This window comes from Oryzias latipes, chromosome 11 (assembly GCF_053564925.1).
Source record: "Oryzias latipes strain Hd-rR chromosome 11, Olatipes_Hd-rR_3.1".
NCBI classification, from domain to species: domain Eukaryota; kingdom Metazoa; phylum Chordata; class Actinopteri; order Beloniformes; family Adrianichthyidae; genus Oryzias; species Oryzias latipes.
This window is the reverse complement of record NC_136247.1, coordinates 2,396,205-2,416,081: the sequence shown is the minus strand read 5'-3', so window position 1 is coordinate 2,416,081 and position 19,877 is coordinate 2,396,205. Positions and strand designations below refer to the sequence as shown.

The window sequence follows — 19,877 nt, the reverse complement described above, 5'->3', positions numbered from 1 at the left end:
AAGAAAGTTACATGAGCTGAGGGATGAAAGTACTGAGTAAATTAGCTAACCAGATAGAAGTAAACATGAGACTAGCATTGAAGGAAGGACAGGAGTAATCAAAGCCTCTGGGTGGGCTTGAACCACCAACCTTTCGGTTAACAGCCGAACGCGCTAGCCTATTGCGCCACAGAGACAACATGTGTGGAAAATACCATTCTGATTATAGTGCTTGTTGGTAAATGATGACATGTCATTTCTTATTTGAAATGGACTAAAAAGTCTGTTTGTGAGAGATTGCATTTGAATTGGTTTTTCATGCCACTTCATCCATTGAGGAAACAAAGTGTGCATCCCAGCTCGTCTGTGACCCATCTCCGACATGTTTGTTCAAGTGTGTCAGTTCCTCGTTAGTATAGTGGACAGTATCTCCGCCTGTCACGCGGAAGACCAGGGTTCGATTCCCTGACGGGGAGAGCCCTTTTCTAGTTCAGCCTTCAACTGGCTCCTAGAAAACACATTATCTTGCACCAACCCCTATTTGCTGGTGAAACCTCTATCAACTCCTACACACTCACGGTGGTGTCACAAAAATGGCCGCCTTCTTTGCAAGAATCAACAGGTAATTCATGAACCCCACAATTCTTTGCGACTCAAATATTTATTCTAAATGCACTGTCTGTTTCACAACATTTGTCCACATCTAAAGCTTTAGTGCTTCTGTCCTATATGGCACTTGTCACATTTCTGCTTCTTTTCAAAGACAGCTTTCAAAGAAGGACATGACATTGTTTTCTCACAATTAAGGTTAGGTTTTGGTAAGTTCAACAAGATGCCCACTGTGCATTACAGCTAAGTCGTCAGACCGATTGTTCTAATGCAATGACTTGACACTTCTTTCAATAGCATCCAATGACAGCCAGGTAGCCCTTAATCCTCCCGGAATAAGGACAAATACAATTTGTAACTTGTCTGACAAAGACCTAAGAAGTTGTTTCCTTGGTGATGAGATCAATTCTCACCGCCAGGAAATCCCATCTTGTCCTTTTCCATTCACTTTAAAACTGAAAATTCCATATAATTGAAGTTCTTATAAACAAATACAAAACAAACCACACAGAACCTCAGAAAGAGTTTTCTGATAAAGGCAATCAGAAAGCATTGATCAGTCTTTCCGTCATTTCCAGCACATCCGACAACAGTGTCCAAAGAGAAACAGGTCCGTTTTGTCTGAATGACTTGACATCAACCAAGTTTGTTGGTGATGTTGCTTGACAGTAAATATAATGCACTGTTACATTGTTGAGGACAGCTGAGCATAAGCATGACTGCTGGCTGAATGTCAGAAGTTGCATTCAAACAGGTGCCAGTACGAGACTGCAACTATAGCGCAGTGCGTCGGACTCCTCGTCCATCCTGACATCTTCCAGGACCAGCTTTGGAAAGTGTGAAACTAACAAGTGCTTGCTTGCTCAGAAGGCAAAGATTGAATTGAGAAAAAGGCCCTTTCTTTTTGAACTGAATTATCAAGCAGGGCGTCTACTGAGGTGTTTTGCTTGTGGAGTAACCAAGATACTCAGTAGTTGCAATGTAGTGGAACTATGTCTGTTGGCAGCGCCAGGACGTTCTTCAGCCTACAGCCCTAGGGAAAGCTTGAGCGTCCATCCAAATTAACAGGCTGTGTGTTGCAGCAGCACAGAAGAGGCCTGTGCTTTGTGTACTTTTGAAGTTCCAAAGCACTTGTCCCACCCACTCTTTGTGTCCACTCTTGCATTTTCATGAGTCTGGGGAAATATTTGGATTTGAATATGAAGTTAAGAAAGTTACATGAGCTGAGGGATGAAAGTACTGAGTAAATTAGCTAACCAGATAGAAGTAAACATGAGACTAGCATTGAAGGAAGGACAGGAGTAATCAACGCCTCTGGGTGGGCTTGAATCACCAACCTTTCGGTTAACAGCCGAACGCGCTAGCCTATTGCGCCACAGAGACAACATGTGTGGAAAATACCATTCTGATTATAGTGCTTGTTGGTAAATGATGACATGTCATTTCTTATTTGAAATGGACTAAAAAGTCTGTTTGTGAGAGATTGCATTTGAATTGGTTTTTCATGCCACTTCATCCATTGAGGAAACAAAGTGTGCATCCCAGCTCGTCTGTGACCCATCTTCGACATGTTTGTTCAAGTGTGTCAGTTCCTCGTTAGTATAGTGGACAGTATCTCCGCCTGTCACGCGGAAGACCAGGGTTCGATTCCCTGACGGGGAGAGCCCTGTTCTAGTTCAGCCTTCAACTGGCTCCTAGAAAACACATTATCTTGCACCAACCCCTATTTGCTGGTGAAACCTCTATCAACTCCTACACACTCACTGTGGTGTCACAAAAATGGCCGCCTTCTTTGCAAGAATCAACAGGTAATTCATGAACCCCACAATTCTTTGTGACTCAAATATTTATTCTAAATGCACTGTCTGTTTCACAACATTTGTCCACATCTAAAGCTTTAGTGCTTCTGTCCTATATGGCACTTGTCACATTTCTGCTTCTTTTCAAAGACAGCTTTCAAAGAAGGACATGACATTGTTTTCTCACAATTAAGGTTAGGTTTTGGTAAGTTCAACAAGATGCCCACTGTGCATTACAGCTAAGTCGTCAGACCGATTGTTCTAATGCAATGACTTGACACTTCTTTCAATAGCATCCAATGACAGCCAGGTAGCCCTTAATCCTCCCGGAATAAGGACAAATACAATTTGTAACTTGTCTGACAAAGACCTAAGAAGTTGTTTCCTTGGTGATGAGATCAATTCTCACCGCCAGGAAATCCCATCTTGTCCTTTTCCATTCACTTTAAAACTGAAAATTCCATATAATTGAAGTTCTTATAAACAAATACAAAACAAACCACACAGAACCTCAGAAAGAGTTTTCTGATAAAGGCAATCAGAAAGGATTGATCAGTCTTTCCGTCATTTCCAGCACATCCGACAACAGTGTCCAAAGAGAAACAGGTCCGTTTTGTCTGAATGACTTGACATCAACCAAGTTTGTTGGTGATGTTGCTTGACAGTAAATATAATGCACTGTTACATTGTTGAGGACAGCTGAGCATAAGCATGACTGCTGGCTGAATGTCAGAAGTTGCATTCAAACAGGTGCCAGTACGAGACTGCAACTATAGCGCAGTGCGTCGGACTCCTCGTCCATCCTGACATCTTCCAGGACCAGCTTTGGAAAGTGTGAAACTAACAAGTGCTTGCTTGCTCAGAAGGCAAAGATTGAATTGAGAAAAAGGCCCTTTCTTTTTGAACTGAATTGTCAAGCAGGGCGTCTACTGAGGTGTTTTGCTTGTGGAGTAACCAAGATACTCAGTAGTTGCAATGTAGTGGAACTATGTCTGTTGGCAGCGCCAGGACGTTCTTCAGCCTACAGCCCTAGGGAAAGCTTGAGCGTCCATCCAAATTAACAGGCTGTGTGTTGCAGCAGCACAGAAGAGGCCTGTGCTTTGTGTACTTTTGAAGTTCCAAAGCACTTGTCCCACCCACTCTTTGTGTCCACTCTTGCATTTTCATGAGTCTGGGGAAATATTTGGATTTGAATATGAAGTTAAGAAAGTTACATGAGCTGAGGGATGAAAGTACTGAGTAAATTAGCTAACCAGATAGAAGTAAACATGAGACTAGCATTGAAGGAAGGACAGGAGTAATCAAAGCCTCTGGGTGGGCTTGAACCACCAACCTTTCGGTTAACAGCCGAACGCGCTAGCCTATTGCGCCACAGAGACAACATGTGTGGAAAATACCATTCTGATTATAGTGCTTGTTGGTAAATGATGACATGTCATTTCTTATTTGAAATGGACTAAAAAGTCTGTTTGTGAGAGATTGCATTTGAATTGGTTTTTCATGCCACTTCATCCATTGAGGAAACAAAGTGTGCATCCCAGCTCGTCTGTGACCCATCTTCGACATGTTTGTTCAAGTGTGTCAGTTCCTCGTTAGTATAGTGGACAGTATCTCCGCCTGTCACGCGGAAGACCAGGGTTCGATTCCCTGACGGGGAGAGCCCTTTTCTAGTTCAGCCTTCAACTGGCTCCTAGAAAACACATTATCTTGCACCAACCCCTATTTGCTGGTGAAACCTCTATCAATTCCTACACACTCACTGTGGTGTCACAAAAATGGCCGCCTTCTTTGCAAGAATCAACAGGTAATTCATGAACCCCACAATTCTTTGCGACTCAAATATTTATTCTAAATGCACTGTCTGTTTCACAACATTTGTCCACATCTAAAGCTTTAGTGCTTCTGTCCTATATGGCACTTGTCACATTTCTGCTTCTTTTCAAAGACAGCTTTCAAAGAAGGACATGACATTGTTTTCTCACAATTAAGGTTAGGTTTTGGTAAGTTCAACAAGATGCCCACTGTGCATTACAGCTAAGTCGTCAGACCGATTGTTCTAATGCAATGACTTGACACTTCTTTCAATAGCATCCAATGACAGCCAGGTAGCCCTTAATCCTCCCGGAATAAGGACAAATACAATTTGTAACTTGTCTGACAAAGACCTAAGAAGTTGTTTCCTTGGTGATGAGATCAATTCTCACCGCCAGGAAATCCCATCTTGTCCTTTTCCATTCACTTTAAAACTTAAAATTCCATGTAATTGAAGTTCTTATAAACAAATACAAAACAAACCACACAGAACCTCAGAAAGAGTTTTCTGATAAAGGCAATCAGAAAGGATTGATCAGTCTTTCCGTCATTTCCAGCACATCCGACAACAGTCTCCAAAGAGAAACAGGTCCGTTTTGTCTGAATGACTTGACATCAACCAAGTTTGTTGGTGATGTTGCTTGACAGTAAATATAATGCACTGTTACATTGTTGAGGACAGCTGAGCATAAGCATGACTGCTGGCTGAATGTCAGAAGTTGCATTCAAACACGTGCCAGTACGAGACTGCAACTATAGCGCAGTGCGTCGGACTCCTCGTCCATCCTGACATCTTCCAGGACCAGCTTTGGAAAGTGTGAAACCAACAAGTGCTTGCTTGCTCAGAAGGCAAAGATTGAATTGAGAAAAAGGCCCTTTCTTTTTGAACTGAATTGTCAAGCAGGGCGTCTACTGAGGTGTTTTGCTTGTGGAGTAACCAAGATACTCAGTAGTTGCAATGTAGTGGAACTATGTCTGTTGGCAGCGCCAGGACGTTCTTCAGCCTACAGCCCTAGGGAAAGCTTGAGCGTCCATCCAAATTAACAGGCTGTGTGTTGCAGCAGCACAGAAGAGGCCTGTGCTTTGTGTACTTTTGAAGTTCCAAAGCACTTGTCCCACCCACTCTTTGTGTCCACTCTTGCATTTTCATGAGTCTGGGGAAATATTTGGATTTGAATATGAAGTTAAGAAAGTTACATGAGCTGAGGGATGAAAGTACTGAGTAAATTAGCTAACCAGATAGAAGTAAACATGAGACTAGCATTGAAGGAAGGACAGGAGTAATCAAAGCCTCTGGGTGGGCTTGAACCACCAACCTTTCGGTTAACAGCCGAACGCGCTAGCCTATTGCGCCACAGAGACAACATGTGTGGAAAATACCATTCTGATTATAGTGCTTGTTGGTAAATGATGACATGTCATTTCTTATTTGAAATGGACTAAAAAGTCTGTTTGTGAGAGATTGCATTTGAATTGGTTTTTCATGCCACTTCATCCATTGAGGAAACAAAGTGTGCATCCCAGCTCGTCTGTGACCCATCTTCGACATGTTTGTTCAAGTGTGTCAGTTCCTCGTTAGTATAGTGGACAGTATCTCCGCCTGTCACGCGGAAGACCAGGGTTCGATTCCCTGACGGGGAGAGCCCTTTTCTAGTTCAGCCTTCAACTGGCTCCTAGAAAACACATTATCTTGCACCAACCCCTATTTGCTGGTGAAACCTCTATCAACTCCTACACACTCACGGTGGTGTCACAAAAATGGCCGCCTTCTTTGCAAGAATCAACAGGTAATTCATGAACCCCACAATTCTTTGCGACTCAAATATTTATTCTAAATGCACTGTCTGTTTCACAACATTTGTCCACATCTAAAGCTTTAGTGCTTCTGTCCTATATGGCACTTGTCACATTTCTGCTTCTTTTCAAAGACAGCTTTCAAAGAAGGACATGACATTGTTTTCTCACAATTAAGGTTAGGTTTTGGTAAGTTCAACAAGATGCCCACTGTGCATTACAGCTAAGTCGTCAGACCGATTGTTCTAATGCAATGACTTGACACTTCTTTCAATAGCATCCAATGACAGCCAGGTAGCCCTTAATCCTCCCGGAATAAGGACAAATACAATTTGTAACTTGTCTGACAAAGACCTAAGAAGTTGTTTCCTTGGTGATGAGATCAATTCTCACCGCCAGGAAATCCCATCTTGTCCTTTTCCATTCACTTTAAAACTGAAAATTCCATATAATTGAAGTTCTTATAAACAAATACAAAACAAACCACACAGAACCTCAGAAAGAGTTTTCTGATAAAGGCAATCAGAAAGCATTGATCAGTCTTTCCGTCATTTCCAGCACATCCGACAACAGTGTCCAAAGAGAAACAGGTCCGTTTTGTCTGAATGACTTGACATCAACCAAGTTTGTTGGTGATGTTGCTTGACAGTAAATATAATGCACTGTTACATTGTTGAGGACAGCTGAGCATAAGCATGACTGCTGGCTGAATGTCAGAAGTTGCATTCAAACAGGTGCCAGTACGAGACTGCAACTATAGCGCAGTGCGTCGGACTCCTCGTCCATCCTGACATCTTCCAGGACCAGCTTTGGAAAGTGTGAAACTAACAAGTGCTTGCTTGCTCAGAAGGCAAAGATTGAATTGAGAAAAAGGCCCTTTCTTTTTGAACTGAATTATCAAGCAGGGCGTCTACTGAGGTGTTTTGCTTGTGGAGTAACCAAGATACTCAGTAGTTGCAATGTAGTGGAACTATGTCTGTTGGCAGCGCCAGGACGTTCTTCAGCCTACAGCCCTAGGGAAAGCTTGAGCGTCCATCCAAATTAACAGGCTGTGTGTTGCAGCAGCACAGAAGAGGCCTGTGCTTTGTGTACTTTTGAAGTTCCAAAGCACTTGTCCCACCCACTCTTTGTGTCCACTCTTGCATTTTCATGAGTCTGGGGAAATATTTGGATTTGAATATGAAGTTAAGAAAGTTACATGAGCTGAGGGATGAAAGTACTGAGTAAATTAGCTAACCAGATAGAAGTAAACATGAGACTAGCATTGAAGGAAGGACAGGAGTAATCAACGCCTCTGGGTGGGCTTGAATCACCAACCTTTCGGTTAACAGCCGAACGCGCTAGCCTATTGCGCCACAGAGACAACATGTGTGGAAAATACCATTCTGATTATAGTGCTTGTTGGTAAATGATGACATGTCATTTCTTATTTGAAATGGACTAAAAAGTCTGTTTGTGAGAGATTGCATTTGAATTGGTTTTTCATGCCACTTCATCCATTGAGGAAACAAAGTGTGCATCCCAGCTCGTCTGTGACCCATCTTCGACATGTTTGTTCAAGTGTGTCAGTTCCTCGTTAGTATAGTGGACAGTATCTCCGCCTGTCACGCGGAAGACCAGGGTTCGATTCCCTGACGGGGAGAGCCCTTTTCTAGTTCAGCCTTCAACTGGCTCCTAGAAAACACATTATCTTGCACCAACCCCTATTTGCTGGTGAAACCTCTATCAACTCCTACACACTCACGGTGGTGTCACAAAAATGGCCGCCTTCTTTGCAAGAATCAACAGGTAATTCATGAACCCCACAATTCTTTGCGACTCAAATATTTATTCTAAATGCACTGTCTGTTTCACAACATTTGTCCACATCTAAAGCTTTAGTGCTTCTGTCCTATATGGCACTTGTCACATTTCTGCTTCTTCTCAAAGACAGCTTTCAAAGAAGGACATGACATTGTTTTCTCACAATTAAGGTTAGGTTTTGGTAAGTTCAACAAGATGCCCACTGTGCATTACAGCTAAGTCGTCAGACCGATTGTTCTAATGCAATGACTTGACACCTCTTTCAATAGCATCCAATGACAGCCAGGTAGCCCTTAATCCTCCCGGAATAAGGACAAATACAATTTGTAACTTGTCTGACAAAGACCTAAGAAGTTGTTTCCTTGGTGATGAGATCAATTCTCACCGCCAGGAAATCCCATCTTGTCCTTTTCCATTCACTTTAAAACTGAAAATTCCATATAATTGAAGTTCTTATAAACAAATACAAAACAAACCACACAGAACCTCAGAAAGAGTTTTCTGATAAAGGCAATCAGAAAGCATTGATCAGTCTTTCCGTCATTTCCAGCACATCCGACAACAGTCTCCAAAGAGAAACAGGTCCGTTTTGTCTGAATGACTTGACATCAACCAAGTTTGTTGGTGATGTTGCTTGACAGTAAATATAATGCACTGTTACATTGTTGAGGACAGCTGAGCATAAGCATGACTGCTGGCTGAATGTCAGAAGTTGCATTCAAACAGGTGCCAGTACGAGACTGCAACTATAGCGCAGTGCGTCGGACTCCTCGTCCATCCTGACATCTTCCAGGACCAGCTTTGGAAAGTGTGAAACTAACAAGTGCTTGCTTGCTCAGAAGGCAAAGATTGAATTGAGAAAAAGGCCCTTTCTTTTTGAACTGAATTGTCAAGCAGGGCGTCTACTGAGGTGTTTTGCTTGTGGAGTAACCAAGATACTCAGTAGTTGCAATGTAGTGGAACTATGTCTGTTGGCAGCGCCAGGACGTTATTCAGCCTACAGCCCTAGGGAAAGCTTGAGCGTCCATCCAAATTAACAGGCTGTGTGTTGCAGCAGCACAGAAGAGGCCTGTGCTTTGTGTACTTTTGAAGTTCCAAAGCACTTGTCCCACCCACTCTTTGTGTCCACTCTTGCATTTTCATGAGTCTGGGGAAATATTTGGATTTGAATATGAAGTTAAGAAAGTTACATGAGCTGAGGGATGAAAGTACTGAGTAAATTAGCTAACCAGATAGAAGTAAACATGAGACTAGCATTGAAGGAAGGACAGGAGTAATCAACGCCTCTGGGTGGGCTTAAACCACCAACCTTTCGGTTAACAGCCGAACGCGCTAGCCTATTGCGCCACAGAGACAACATGTGTGGAAAATACCATTCTGATTATAGTGCTTGTTGGTAAATGACGACATGTCATTTCTTATTTGAAATGGACTAAAAAGTCTGTTTGTGAGAGATTGCATTTGAATTGGTTTTTCATGCCACATCATCCATTGAGGAAACAAAGTGTGCATCCCAGCTCGTCTGTGACCCATCTTCGACATGTTTGTTCAAGTGTGTCAGTTCCTCGTTAGTATAGTGGACAGTATCTCCGCCTGTCACGCGGAAGACCAGGGTTCGATTCCCTGACAGGGAGAGCCCTTTTCTAGTTCAGCCTTCAACTGGCTCCTAGAAAACACATTATCTTGCACCAACCCCTATTTGCTGGTGAAACCTCTATCAACTCCTACACACTCACGGTGGTGTCACAAAAATGGCCGCCTTCTTTGCAAGAATCAACAGGTAATTCATGAACCCCACAATTCTTTGCGACTCAAATATTTATTCTAAATGCACTGTCTGTTTCACAACATTTGTCCACATCTAAAGCTTTAGTGCTTCTGTCCTATATGGCACTTGTCACATTTCTGCTTCTTTTCAAAGACAGCTTTCAAAGAAGGACATGACATTGTTTTCTCACAATTAAGGTTAGGTTTTGGTAAGTTCAACAAGATGCCCACTGTGCATTACAGCTAAGTCGTCAGACCGATTGTTCTAATGCAATGACTTGACACTTCTTTCAATAGCATCCAATGACAGCCAGGTAGCCCTTAATCCTCCCGGAATAAGGACAAATACAATTTGTAACTTGTCTGACAAAGACCTAAGAAGTTGTTTCCTTGGTGATGAGATCAATTCTCACCGCCAGGAAATCCCATCTTGTCCTTTTCCATTCACTTTAAAACTTAAAATTCCATGTAATTGAAGTTCTTATAAACAAATACAAAACAAACCACACAGAACCTCAGAAAGAGTTTTCTGATAAAGGCAATCAGAAAGGATTGATCAGTCTTTCCGTCATTTCCAGCACATCCGACAACAGTCTCCAAAGAGAAACAGGTCCGTTTTGTCTGAATGACTTGACATCAACCAAGTTTGTTGGTGATGTTGCTTGACAGTAAATATAATGCACTGTTACATTGTTGAGGACAGCTGAGCATAAGCATGACTGCTGGCTGAATGTCAGAAGTTGCATTCAAACACGTGCCAGTACGAGACTGCAACTATAGCGCAGTGCGTCGGACTCCTCGTCCATCCTGACATCTTCCAGGACCAGCTTTGGAAAGTGTGAAACCAACAAGTGCTTGCTTGCTCAGAAGGCAAAGATTGAATTGAGAAAAAGGCCCTTTCTTTTTGAACTGAATTGTCAAGCAGGGCGTCTACTGAGGTGTTTTGCTTGTGGAGTAACCAAGATACTCAGTAGTTGCAATGTAGTGGAACTATGTCTGTTGGCAGCGCCAGGACGTTCTTCAGCCTACAGCCCTAGGGAAAGCTTGAGCGTCCATCCAAATTAACAGGCTGTGTGTTGCAGCAGCACAGAAGAGGCCTGTGCTTTGTGTACTTTTGAAGTTCCAAAGCACTTGTCCCACCCACTCTTTGTGTCCACTCTTGCATTTTCATGAGTCTGGGGAAATATTTGGATTTGAATATGAAGTTAAGAAAGTTACATGAGCTGAGGGATGAAAGTACTGAGTAAATTAGCTAACCAGATAGAAGTAAACATGAGACTAGCATTGAAGGAAGGACAGGAGTAATCAAAGCCTCTGGGTGGGCTTGAACCACCAACCTTTCGGTTAACAGCCGAACGCGCTAGCCTATTGCGCCACAGAGACAACATGTGTGGAAAATACCATTCTGATTATAGTGCTTGTTGGTAAATGATGACATGTCATTTCTTATTTGAAATGGACTAAAAAGTCTGTTTGTGAGAGATTGCATTTGAATTGGTTTTTCATGCCACTTCATCCATTGAGGAAACAAAGTGTGCATCCCAGCTCGTCTGTGACCCATCTTCGACATGTTTGTTCAAGTGTGTCAGTTCCTCGTTAGTATAGTGGACAGTATCTCCGCCTGTCACGCGGAAGACCAGGGTTCGATTCCCTGACGGGGAGAGCCCTTTTCTAGTTCAGCCTTCAACTGGCTCCTAGAAAACACATTATCTTGCACCAACCCCTATTTGCTGGTGAAACCTCTATCAACTCCTACACACTCACGGTGGTGTCACAAAAATGGCCGCCTTCTTTGCAAGAATCAACAGGTAATTCATGAACCCCACAATTCTTTGCGACTCAAATATTTATTCTAAATGCACTGTCTGTTTCACAACATTTGTCCACATCTAAAGCTTTAGTGCTTCTGTCCTATATGGCACTTGTCACATTTCTGCTTCTTTTCAAAGACAGCTTTCAAAGAAGGACATGACATTGTTTTCTCACAATTAAGGTTAGGTTTTGGTAAGTTCAACAAGATGCCCACTGTGCATTACAGCTAAGTCGTCAGACCGATTGTTCTAATGCAATGACTTGACACTTCTTTCAATAGCATCCAATGACAGCCAGGTAGCCCTTAATCCTCCCGGAATAAGGACAAATACAATTTGTAACTTGTCTGACAAAGACCTAAGAAGTTGTTTCCTTGGTGATGAGATCAATTCTCACCGCCAGGAAATCCCATCTTGTCCTTTTCCATTCACTTTAAAACTGAAAATTCCATATAATTGAAGTTCTTATAAACAAATACAAAACAAACCACACAGAACCTCAGAAAGAGTTTTCTGATAAAGGCAATCAGAAAGCATTGATCAGTCTTTCCGTCATTTCCAGCACATCCGACAACAGTGTCCAAAGAGAAACAGGTCCGTTTTGTCTGAATGACTTGACATCAACCAAGTTTGTTGGTGATGTTGCTTGACAGTAAATATAATGCACTGTTACATTGTTGAGGACAGCTGAGCATAAGCATGACTGCTGGCTGAATGTCAGAAGTTGCATTCAAACAGGTGCCAGTACGAGACTGCAACTATAGCGCAGTGCGTCGGACTCCTCGTCCATCCTGACATCTTCCAGGACCAGCTTTGGAAAGTGTGAAACTAACAAGTGCTTGCTTGCTCAGAAGGCAAAGATTGAATTGAGAAAAAGGCCCTTTCTTTTTGAACTGAATTATCAAGCAGGGCGTCTACTGAGGTGTTTTGCTTGTGGAGTAACCAAGATACTCAGTAGTTGCAATGTAGTGGAACTATGTCTGTTGGCAGCGCCAGGACGTTCTTCAGCCTACAGCCCTAGGGAAAGCTTGAGCGTCCATCCAAATTAACAGGCTGTGTGTTGCAGCAGCACAGAAGAGGCCTGTGCTTTGTGTACTTTTGAAGTTCCAAAGCACTTGTCCCACCCACTCTTTGTGTCCACTCTTGCATTTTCATGAGTCTGGGGAAATATTTGGATTTGAATATGAAGTTAAGAAAGTTACATGAGCTGAGGGATGAAAGTACTGAGTAAATTAGCTAACCAGATAGAAGTAAACATGAGACTAGCATTGAAGGAAGGACAGGAGTAATCAACGCCTCTGGGTGGGCTTGAATCACCAACCTTTCGGTTAACAGCCGAACGCGCTAGCCTATTGCGCCACAGAGACAACATGTGTGGAAAATACCATTCTGATTATAGTGCTTGTTGGTAAATGATGACATGTCATTTCTTATTTGAAATGGACTAAAAAGTCTGTTTGTGAGAGATTGCATTTGAATTGGTTTTTCATGCCACTTCATCCATTGAGGAAACAAAGTGTGCATCCCAGCTCGTCTGTGACCCATCTTCGACATGTTTGTTCAAGTGTGTCAGTTCCTCGTTAGTATAGTGGACAGTATCTCCGCCTGTCACGCGGAAGACCAGGGTTCGATTCCCTGACGGGGAGAGCCCTTTTCTAGTTCAGCCTTCAACTGGCTCCTAGAAAACACATTATCTTGCACCAACCCCTATTTGCTGGTGAAACCTCTATCAACTCCTACACACTCACGGTGGTGTCACAAAAATGGCCGCCTTCTTTGCAAGAATCAACAGGTAATTCATGAACCCCACAATTCTTTGCGACTCAAATATTTATTCTAAATGCACTGTCTGTTTCACAACATTTGTCCACATCTAAAGCTTTAGTGCTTCTGTCCTATATGGCACTTGTCACATTTCTGCTTCTTCTCAAAGACAGCTTTCAAAGAAGGACATGACATTGTTTTCTCACAATTAAGGTTAGGTTTTGGTAAGTTCAACAAGATGCCCACTGTGCATTACAGCTAAGTCGTCAGACCGATTGTTCTAATGCAATGACTTGACACCTCTTTCAATAGCATCCAATGACAGCCAGGTAGCCCTTAATCCTCCCGGAATAAGGACAAATACAATTTGTAACTTGTCTGACAAAGACCTAAGAAGTTGTTTCCTTGGTGATGAGATCAATTCTCACCGCCAGGAAATCCCATCTTGTCCTTTTCCATTCACTTTAAAACTGAAAATTCCATATAATTGAAGTTCTTATAAACAAATACAAAACAAACCACACAGAACCTCAGAAAGAGTTTTCTGATAAAGGCAATCAGAAAGCATTGATCAGTCTTTCCGTCATTTCCAGCACATCCGACAACAGTCTCCAAAGAGAAACAGGTCCGTTTTGTCTGAATGACTTGACATCAACCAAGTTTGTTGGTGATGTTGCTTGACAGTAAATATAATGCACTGTTACATTGTTGAGGACAGCTGAGCATAAGCATGACTGCTGGCTGAATGTCAGAAGTTGCATTCAAACAGGTGCCAGTACGAGACTGCAACTATAGCGCAGTGCGTCGGACTCCTCGTCCATCCTGACATCTTCCAGGACCAGCTTTGGAAAGTGTGAAACTAACAAGTGCTTGCTTGCTCAGAAGGCAAAGATTGAATTGAGAAAAAGGCCCTTTCTTTTTGAACTGAATTGTCAAGCAGGGCGTCTACTGAGGTGTTTTGCTTGTGGAGTAACCAAGATACTCAGTAGTTGCAATGTAGTGGAACTATGTCTGTTGGCAGCGCCAGGACGTTATTCAGCCTACAGCCCTAGGGAAAGCTTGAGCGTCCATCCAAATTAACAGGCTGTGTGTTGCAGCAGCACAGAAGAGGCCTGTGCTTTGTGTACTTTTGAAGTTCCAAAGCACTTGTCCCACCCACTCTTTGTGTCCACTCTTGCATTTTCATGAGTCTGGGGAAATATTTGGATTTGAATATGAAGTTAAGAAAGTTACATGAGCTGAGGGATGAAAGTACTGAGTAAATTAGCTAACCAGATAGAAGTAAACATGAGACTAGCATTGAAGGAAGGACAGGAGTAATCAACGCCTCTGGGTGGGCTTAAACCACCAACCTTTCGGTTAACAGCCGAACGCGCTAGCCTATTGCGCCACAGAGACAACATGTGTGGAAAATACCATTCTGATTATAGTGCTTGTTGGTAAATGACGACATGTCATTTCTTATTTGAAATGGACTAAAAAGTCTGTTTGTGAGAGATTGCATTTGAATTGGTTTTTCATGCCACATCATCCATTGAGGAAACAAAGTGTGCATCCCAGCTCGTCTGTGACCCATCTTCGACATGTTTGTTCAAGTGTGTCAGTTCCTCGTTAGTATAGTGGACAGTATCTCCGCCTGTCACGCGGAAGACCAGGGTTCGATTCCCTGACAGGGAGAGCCCTTTTCTAGTTCAGCCTTCAACTGGCTCCTAGAAAACACATTATCTTGCACCAACCCCTATTTGCTGGTGAAACCTCTATCAACTCCTACACACTCACGGTGGTGTCACAAAAATGGCCGCCTTCTTTGCAAGAATCAACAGGTAATTCATGAACCCCACAATTCTTTGCGACTCAAATATTTATTCTAAATGCACTGTCTGTTTCACAACATTTGTCCACATCTAAAGCTTTAGTGCTTCTGTCCTATATGGCACTTGTCACATTTCTGCTTCTTCTCAAAGACAGCTTTCAAAGAAGGACATGACATTGTTTTCTCACAATTAAGGTTAGGTTTTGGTAAGTTCAACAAGATGCCCACTGTGCATTACAGCTAAGTCGTCAGACCGATTGTTCTAATGCAATGACTTGACACCTCTTTCAATAGCATCCAATGACAGCCAGGTAGCCCTTAATCTTCCCGGAATAAGGACAAATACAATTTGTAACTTGTCTGACAAAGACCTAAAAAGTTGTTTCCTTGGTGATGAGATCAATTCTCACCGCCAGGAAATCCCATCTTGTCCTTTTCCATTCACTTTAAAACTGAAAATTCCATATAATTGAAGTTCTTATAAACAAATACAAAACAAACCACACAGAACCTCAGAAAGAGTTTTCTGATAAAGGCAATCAGAAAGCATTGATCAGTCTTTCCGTCATTTCCAGCACATCCGACAACAGTCTCCAAAGAGAAACAGGTCCGTTTTGTCTGAATGACTTGACATCAACCAAGTTTGTTGGTGATGTTGCTTGACAGTAAATATAATGCACTGTTACATTGTTGAGGACAGCTGAGCATAAGCATGACTGCTGGCTGAATGTCAGAAGTTGCATTCAAACAGGTGCCAGTACGAGACTGCAACTATAGCGCAGTGCGTCGGACTCCTCGTCCATCCTGACATCTTCCAGGACCAGCTTTGGAAAGTGTGAAACTAACAAGTGCTTGCTTGCTCAGAAGGCAAAGATTGAATTGAGAAAAAGGCCCTTTCTTTTTGAACTGAATTGTCAAGCAGGGCGTCTACTGAGGTGTTTTGCTTGTGGAGTAACCAAGATACTCAGTAGTTGCAATGTAGTGGAACTATGTCTGTTGGCAGCGCCAGGACGTTCTTCAGCCTACAGCCCTAGGGAAAGCTTGAGCGTCCATCCAAATTAACAGGCTGTGTGTTGCAGCAGCACAGAAGAGGCCTGTGCTTTGTGTACTTTTGAAGTTCCAAAGCACTTGTCCCACCCACTCTTTGTGTCCACTCTTGCATTTTCATGAGTCTGGGGAAATATTTGGATTTGAATATGAAGTTAAGAAAGTTACATGAGCTGAGGGATGAAAGTACTGAGTAAATTAGCTAACCAGATAGAAGTAAACATGAGACTAGCATTGAAGGAAGGACAGGAGTAATCAACGCCTCTGGGTGGGCTTGAACCACCAACCTTTTGGTTAACAGCCGAACGCGCTAGCCTATTGCGCCACAGAGACAACATGTGTGGAAAATACCATTCTGATTATAGTGCTTGTTGGTAAATGATGACATGTCATTTCTTATTTGAAATGGACTAAAAAGTCTGTTTGTGAGAGATTGCATTTGAATTGGTTTTTCATGCCACTTCATCCATTGAGGAAACAAAGTGTGCATCCCAGCTCGTCTGTGACCCATCTTCGACATGTTTGTTCAAGTGTGTCAGTTCCTCGTTAGTATAGTGGACAGTATCTCCGCCTGTCACGCGGAAGACCAGGGTTCGATTCCCTGACGGGGAGAGCCCTTTTCTAGTTCAGCCTTCAACTGGCTCCTAGAAAACACATTATCTTGCACCAACCCCTATTTGCTGGTGAAACCTCTATCAATTCCTACACACTCACTGTGGTGTCACAAAAATGGCCGCCTTCTTTGCAAGAATCAACAGGTAATTCATGAACCCCACAATTCTTTGCGACTCAAATATTTATTCTAAATGCACTGTCTGTTTCACAACATTTGTCCACATCTAAAGCTTTAGTGCTTCTGTCCTATATGGCACTTGTCACATTTCTGCTTCTTTTCAAAGACAGCTTTCAAAGAAGGACATGACATTGTTTTCTCACAATTAAGGTTAGGTTTTGGTAAGTTCAACAAGATGCCCACTGTGCATTACAGCTAAGTCGTCAGACCGATTGTTCTAATGCAATGACTTGACACTTCTTTCAATAGCATCCAATGACAGCCCGGTAGCCCTTAATCCTCCCGGAATAAGGACAAATACAATTTGTAACTTGTCTGACAAAGACCTAAGAAGTTGTTTCCTTGGTGATGAGATCAATTCTCACCGCCAGGAAATCCCATCTTGTCCTTTTCCATTCACTTTAAAACTGAAAATTCCATGTAATTGAAGTTCTTATAAACAAATACAAAACAAACCACACAGAACCTCAGAAAGAGTTTTCTGATAAAGGCAATCAGAAAGGATTGATCAGTCTTTCCGTCATTTCCAGCACATCCGACAACAGTCTCCAAAGAGAAACAGGTCCGTTTTGTCTGAATGACTTGACATCAACCAAGTTTGTTGGTGATGTTGCTTGACAGTAAATATAATGCACTGTTACATTGTTGAGGACAGCTGAGCATAAGCATGACTGCTGGCTGAATGTCAGAAGTTGCATTCAAACACGTGCCAGTACGAGACTGCAACTATAGCGCAGTGCGTCGGACTCCTCGTCCATCCTGACATCTTCCAGGACCAGCTTTGGAAAGTGTGAAACCAACAAGTGCTTGCTTGCTCAGAAGGCAAAGATTGAATTGAGAAAAAGGCCCTTTCTTTTTGAACTGAATTGTCAAGCAGGGCGTCTACTGAGGTGTTTTGCTTGTGGAGTAACCAAGATACTCAGTAGTTGCAATGTAGTGGAACTATGTCTGTTGGCAGCGCCAGGACGTTCTTCAGCCTACAGCCCTAGGGAAAGCTTGAGCGTCCATCCAAATTAACAGGCTGTGTGTTGCAGCAGCACAGAAGAGGCCTGTGCTTTGTGTAGTTTTGAAGTTCCAAAGCACTTGTCCCACCCACTCTTTGTGTCCACTCTTGCATTTTCATGAGTCTGGGGAAATATTTGGATTTGAATATGAAGTTAAGAAAGTTACATGAGCTGAGGGATGAAAGTACTGAGTAAATTAGCTAACCAGATAGAAGTAAACATGAGACTAGCATTGAAGGAAGGACAGGAGTAATCAACGCCTCTGGGTGGGCTTAAACCACCAACCTTTCGGTTAACAGCCGAACGCGCTAGCCTATTGCGCCACAGAGACAACATGTGTGGAAAATACCATTCTGATTATAGTGCTTGTTGGTAAATGACGACATGTCATTTCTTATTTGAAATGGACTAAAAAGTCTGTTTGTGAGAGATTGCATTTGAATTGGTTTTTCATGCCACTTCATCCATTGAGGAAACAAAGTGTGCATCCCAGCTCGTCTGTGACCCATCTTCGACATGTTTGTTCAAGTGTGTCAGTTCCTCGTTAGTATAGTGGACAGTATCTCCGCCTGTCACGCGGAAGACCAGGGTTCGATTCCCTGACGGGGAGAGCCCTTTTCTAGTTCAGCCTTCAACCGGCTCCTAGAAAACACATTATCTTGCACCAACCCCTATTTGCTGGTGAAACCTCTATCAACTCCTACACACTCACGGTGGTGTCACAAAAATGGCCGCCTTCTTTGCAAGAATCAACAGGTAATTCATGAACCCCACAATTCTTTGCGACTCAAATATTTATTCTAAATGCACTGTCTGTTTCACAACATTTGTCCACATCTAAAGCTTTAGTGCTTCTGTCCTATATGGCACTTGTCACATTTCTGCTTCTTTTCAAAGACAGCTTTCAAAGAAGGACATGACATTGTTTTCTCACAATTAAGGTTAGGTTTTGGTAAGTTCAACAAGATGCCCACTGTGCATTACAGCTAAGTCGTCAGACCGATTGTTCTAATGCAATGACTTGACACCTCTTTCAATAGCATCCAATGACAGCCAGGTAGCCCTTAATCCTCCCGGAATAAGGACAAATACAATTTGTAACTTGTCTGACAAAGACCTAAAAAGTTGTTTCCTTGGTGATGAGATCAATTCTCACCGCCAGGAAATCCCATCTTGTCCTTTTCCATTCACTTTAAAACTGAAAATTCCATATAATTGAAGTTCTTATAAACAAATACAAAACAAACCACACAGAACCTCAGAAAGAGTTTTCTGATAAAGGCAATCAGAAAGCATTGATCAGTCTTTCCGTCATTTCCAGCACATCCGACAACAGTCTCCAAAGAGAAACAGGTCCGTTTTGTCTGAATGACTTGACATCAACCAAGTTTGTTGGTGATGTTGCTTGACAGTAAATATAATGCACTGTTACATTGTTGAGGACAGCTGAGCATAAGCATGACTGCTGGCTGAATGTCAGAAGTTGCATTCAAACAGGTGCCAGTACGAGACTGCAACTATAGCGCAGTGCGTCGGACTCCTCGTCCATCCTGACATCTTCCAGGACCAGCTTTGGAAAGTGTGAAACTAACAAGTGCTTGCTTGCTCAGAAGGCAAAGATTGAATTGAGAAAAAGGCCCTTTCTTTTTGAACTGAATTGTCAAGCAGGGCGTCTACTGAGGTGTTTTGCTTGTGGAGTAACCAAGATACTCAGTAGTTGCAATGTAGTGGAACTATGTCTGTTGGCAGCGCCAGGACGTTCTTCAGCCTACAGCCCTAGGGAAAGCTTGAGCGTCCATCCAAATTAACAGGCTGTGTGTTGCAGCAGCACAGAAGAGGCCTGTGCTTTGTGTACTTTTGAAGTTCCAAAGCACTTGTCCCACCCACTCTTTGTGTCCACTCTTGCATTTTCATGAGTCTGGGGAAATATTTGGATTTGAATATGAAGTTAAGAAAGTTACATGAGCTGAGGGATGAAAGTACTGAGTAAATTAGCTAACCAGATAGAAGTAAACATGAGACTAGCATTGAAGGAAGGACAGGAGTAATCAACGCCTCTGGGTGGGCTTGAATCACCAACCT

The 19,877-nt window shown here is 42.6% G+C and overlaps 17 non-coding genes across 17 annotated transcripts; 9 read left to right on the top strand and 8 right to left on the bottom strand.

Moving 5' to 3' along the window:
* Positions 1 to 102: 102 nt before the first annotated feature.
* trnan-guu (transfer RNA asparagine (anticodon GUU)) lies at positions 103 to 176 on the bottom strand. The gene has a single exon. It is a non-coding gene; the product is annotated as a tRNA-Asn (tRNA).
* A 207-nt stretch (positions 177 to 383) lies between these two features.
* Positions 384 to 455, top strand: trnad-guc (transfer RNA aspartic acid (anticodon GUC)). Its single transcript has one exon. It is a non-coding gene; the product is annotated as a tRNA-Asp (tRNA).
* Positions 456 to 2,178: 1,723 nt separating this feature from the next.
* Positions 2,179 to 2,250, top strand: trnad-guc (transfer RNA aspartic acid (anticodon GUC)). The gene has a single exon. It is a non-coding gene; the product is annotated as a tRNA-Asp (tRNA).
* A 1,442-nt stretch (positions 2,251 to 3,692) lies between these two features.
* trnan-guu (transfer RNA asparagine (anticodon GUU)) lies at positions 3,693 to 3,766 on the bottom strand. The gene has a single exon. It is a non-coding gene; the product is annotated as a tRNA-Asn (tRNA).
* A 207-nt stretch (positions 3,767 to 3,973) lies between these two features.
* trnad-guc (transfer RNA aspartic acid (anticodon GUC)) lies at positions 3,974 to 4,045 on the top strand. Its single transcript has one exon. It is a non-coding gene; the product is annotated as a tRNA-Asp (tRNA).
* Positions 4,046 to 5,487: 1,442 nt separating this feature from the next.
* trnan-guu (transfer RNA asparagine (anticodon GUU)) lies at positions 5,488 to 5,561 on the bottom strand. The gene has a single exon. It is a non-coding gene; the product is annotated as a tRNA-Asn (tRNA).
* A 207-nt stretch (positions 5,562 to 5,768) lies between these two features.
* Positions 5,769 to 5,840, top strand: trnad-guc (transfer RNA aspartic acid (anticodon GUC)). Its single transcript has one exon. It is a non-coding gene; the product is annotated as a tRNA-Asp (tRNA).
* Positions 5,841 to 7,563: 1,723 nt separating this feature from the next.
* Positions 7,564 to 7,635, top strand: trnad-guc (transfer RNA aspartic acid (anticodon GUC)). Its single transcript has one exon. It is a non-coding gene; the product is annotated as a tRNA-Asp (tRNA).
* Positions 7,636 to 9,077: 1,442 nt separating this feature from the next.
* On the bottom strand, positions 9,078 to 9,151 carry trnan-guu (transfer RNA asparagine (anticodon GUU)). Its single transcript has one exon. It is a non-coding gene; the product is annotated as a tRNA-Asn (tRNA).
* Positions 9,152 to 10,872: 1,721 nt separating this feature from the next.
* Positions 10,873 to 10,946, bottom strand: trnan-guu (transfer RNA asparagine (anticodon GUU)). The gene has a single exon. It is a non-coding gene; the product is annotated as a tRNA-Asn (tRNA).
* Positions 10,947 to 11,153: 207 nt separating this feature from the next.
* Positions 11,154 to 11,225, top strand: trnad-guc (transfer RNA aspartic acid (anticodon GUC)). The gene has a single exon. It is a non-coding gene; the product is annotated as a tRNA-Asp (tRNA).
* Positions 11,226 to 12,948: 1,723 nt separating this feature from the next.
* Positions 12,949 to 13,020, top strand: trnad-guc (transfer RNA aspartic acid (anticodon GUC)). The gene has a single exon. It is a non-coding gene; the product is annotated as a tRNA-Asp (tRNA).
* Positions 13,021 to 14,462: 1,442 nt separating this feature from the next.
* On the bottom strand, positions 14,463 to 14,536 carry trnan-guu (transfer RNA asparagine (anticodon GUU)). Its single transcript has one exon. It is a non-coding gene; the product is annotated as a tRNA-Asn (tRNA).
* A 1,721-nt stretch (positions 14,537 to 16,257) lies between these two features.
* On the bottom strand, positions 16,258 to 16,331 carry trnan-guu (transfer RNA asparagine (anticodon GUU)). Its single transcript has one exon. It is a non-coding gene; the product is annotated as a tRNA-Asn (tRNA).
* A 207-nt stretch (positions 16,332 to 16,538) lies between these two features.
* Positions 16,539 to 16,610, top strand: trnad-guc (transfer RNA aspartic acid (anticodon GUC)). Its single transcript has one exon. It is a non-coding gene; the product is annotated as a tRNA-Asp (tRNA).
* A 1,442-nt stretch (positions 16,611 to 18,052) lies between these two features.
* trnan-guu (transfer RNA asparagine (anticodon GUU)) lies at positions 18,053 to 18,126 on the bottom strand. Its single transcript has one exon. It is a non-coding gene; the product is annotated as a tRNA-Asn (tRNA).
* A 207-nt stretch (positions 18,127 to 18,333) lies between these two features.
* trnad-guc (transfer RNA aspartic acid (anticodon GUC)) lies at positions 18,334 to 18,405 on the top strand. Its single transcript has one exon. It is a non-coding gene; the product is annotated as a tRNA-Asp (tRNA).
* The last annotated feature ends 1,472 nt before the right edge of the window (positions 18,406 to 19,877 follow it).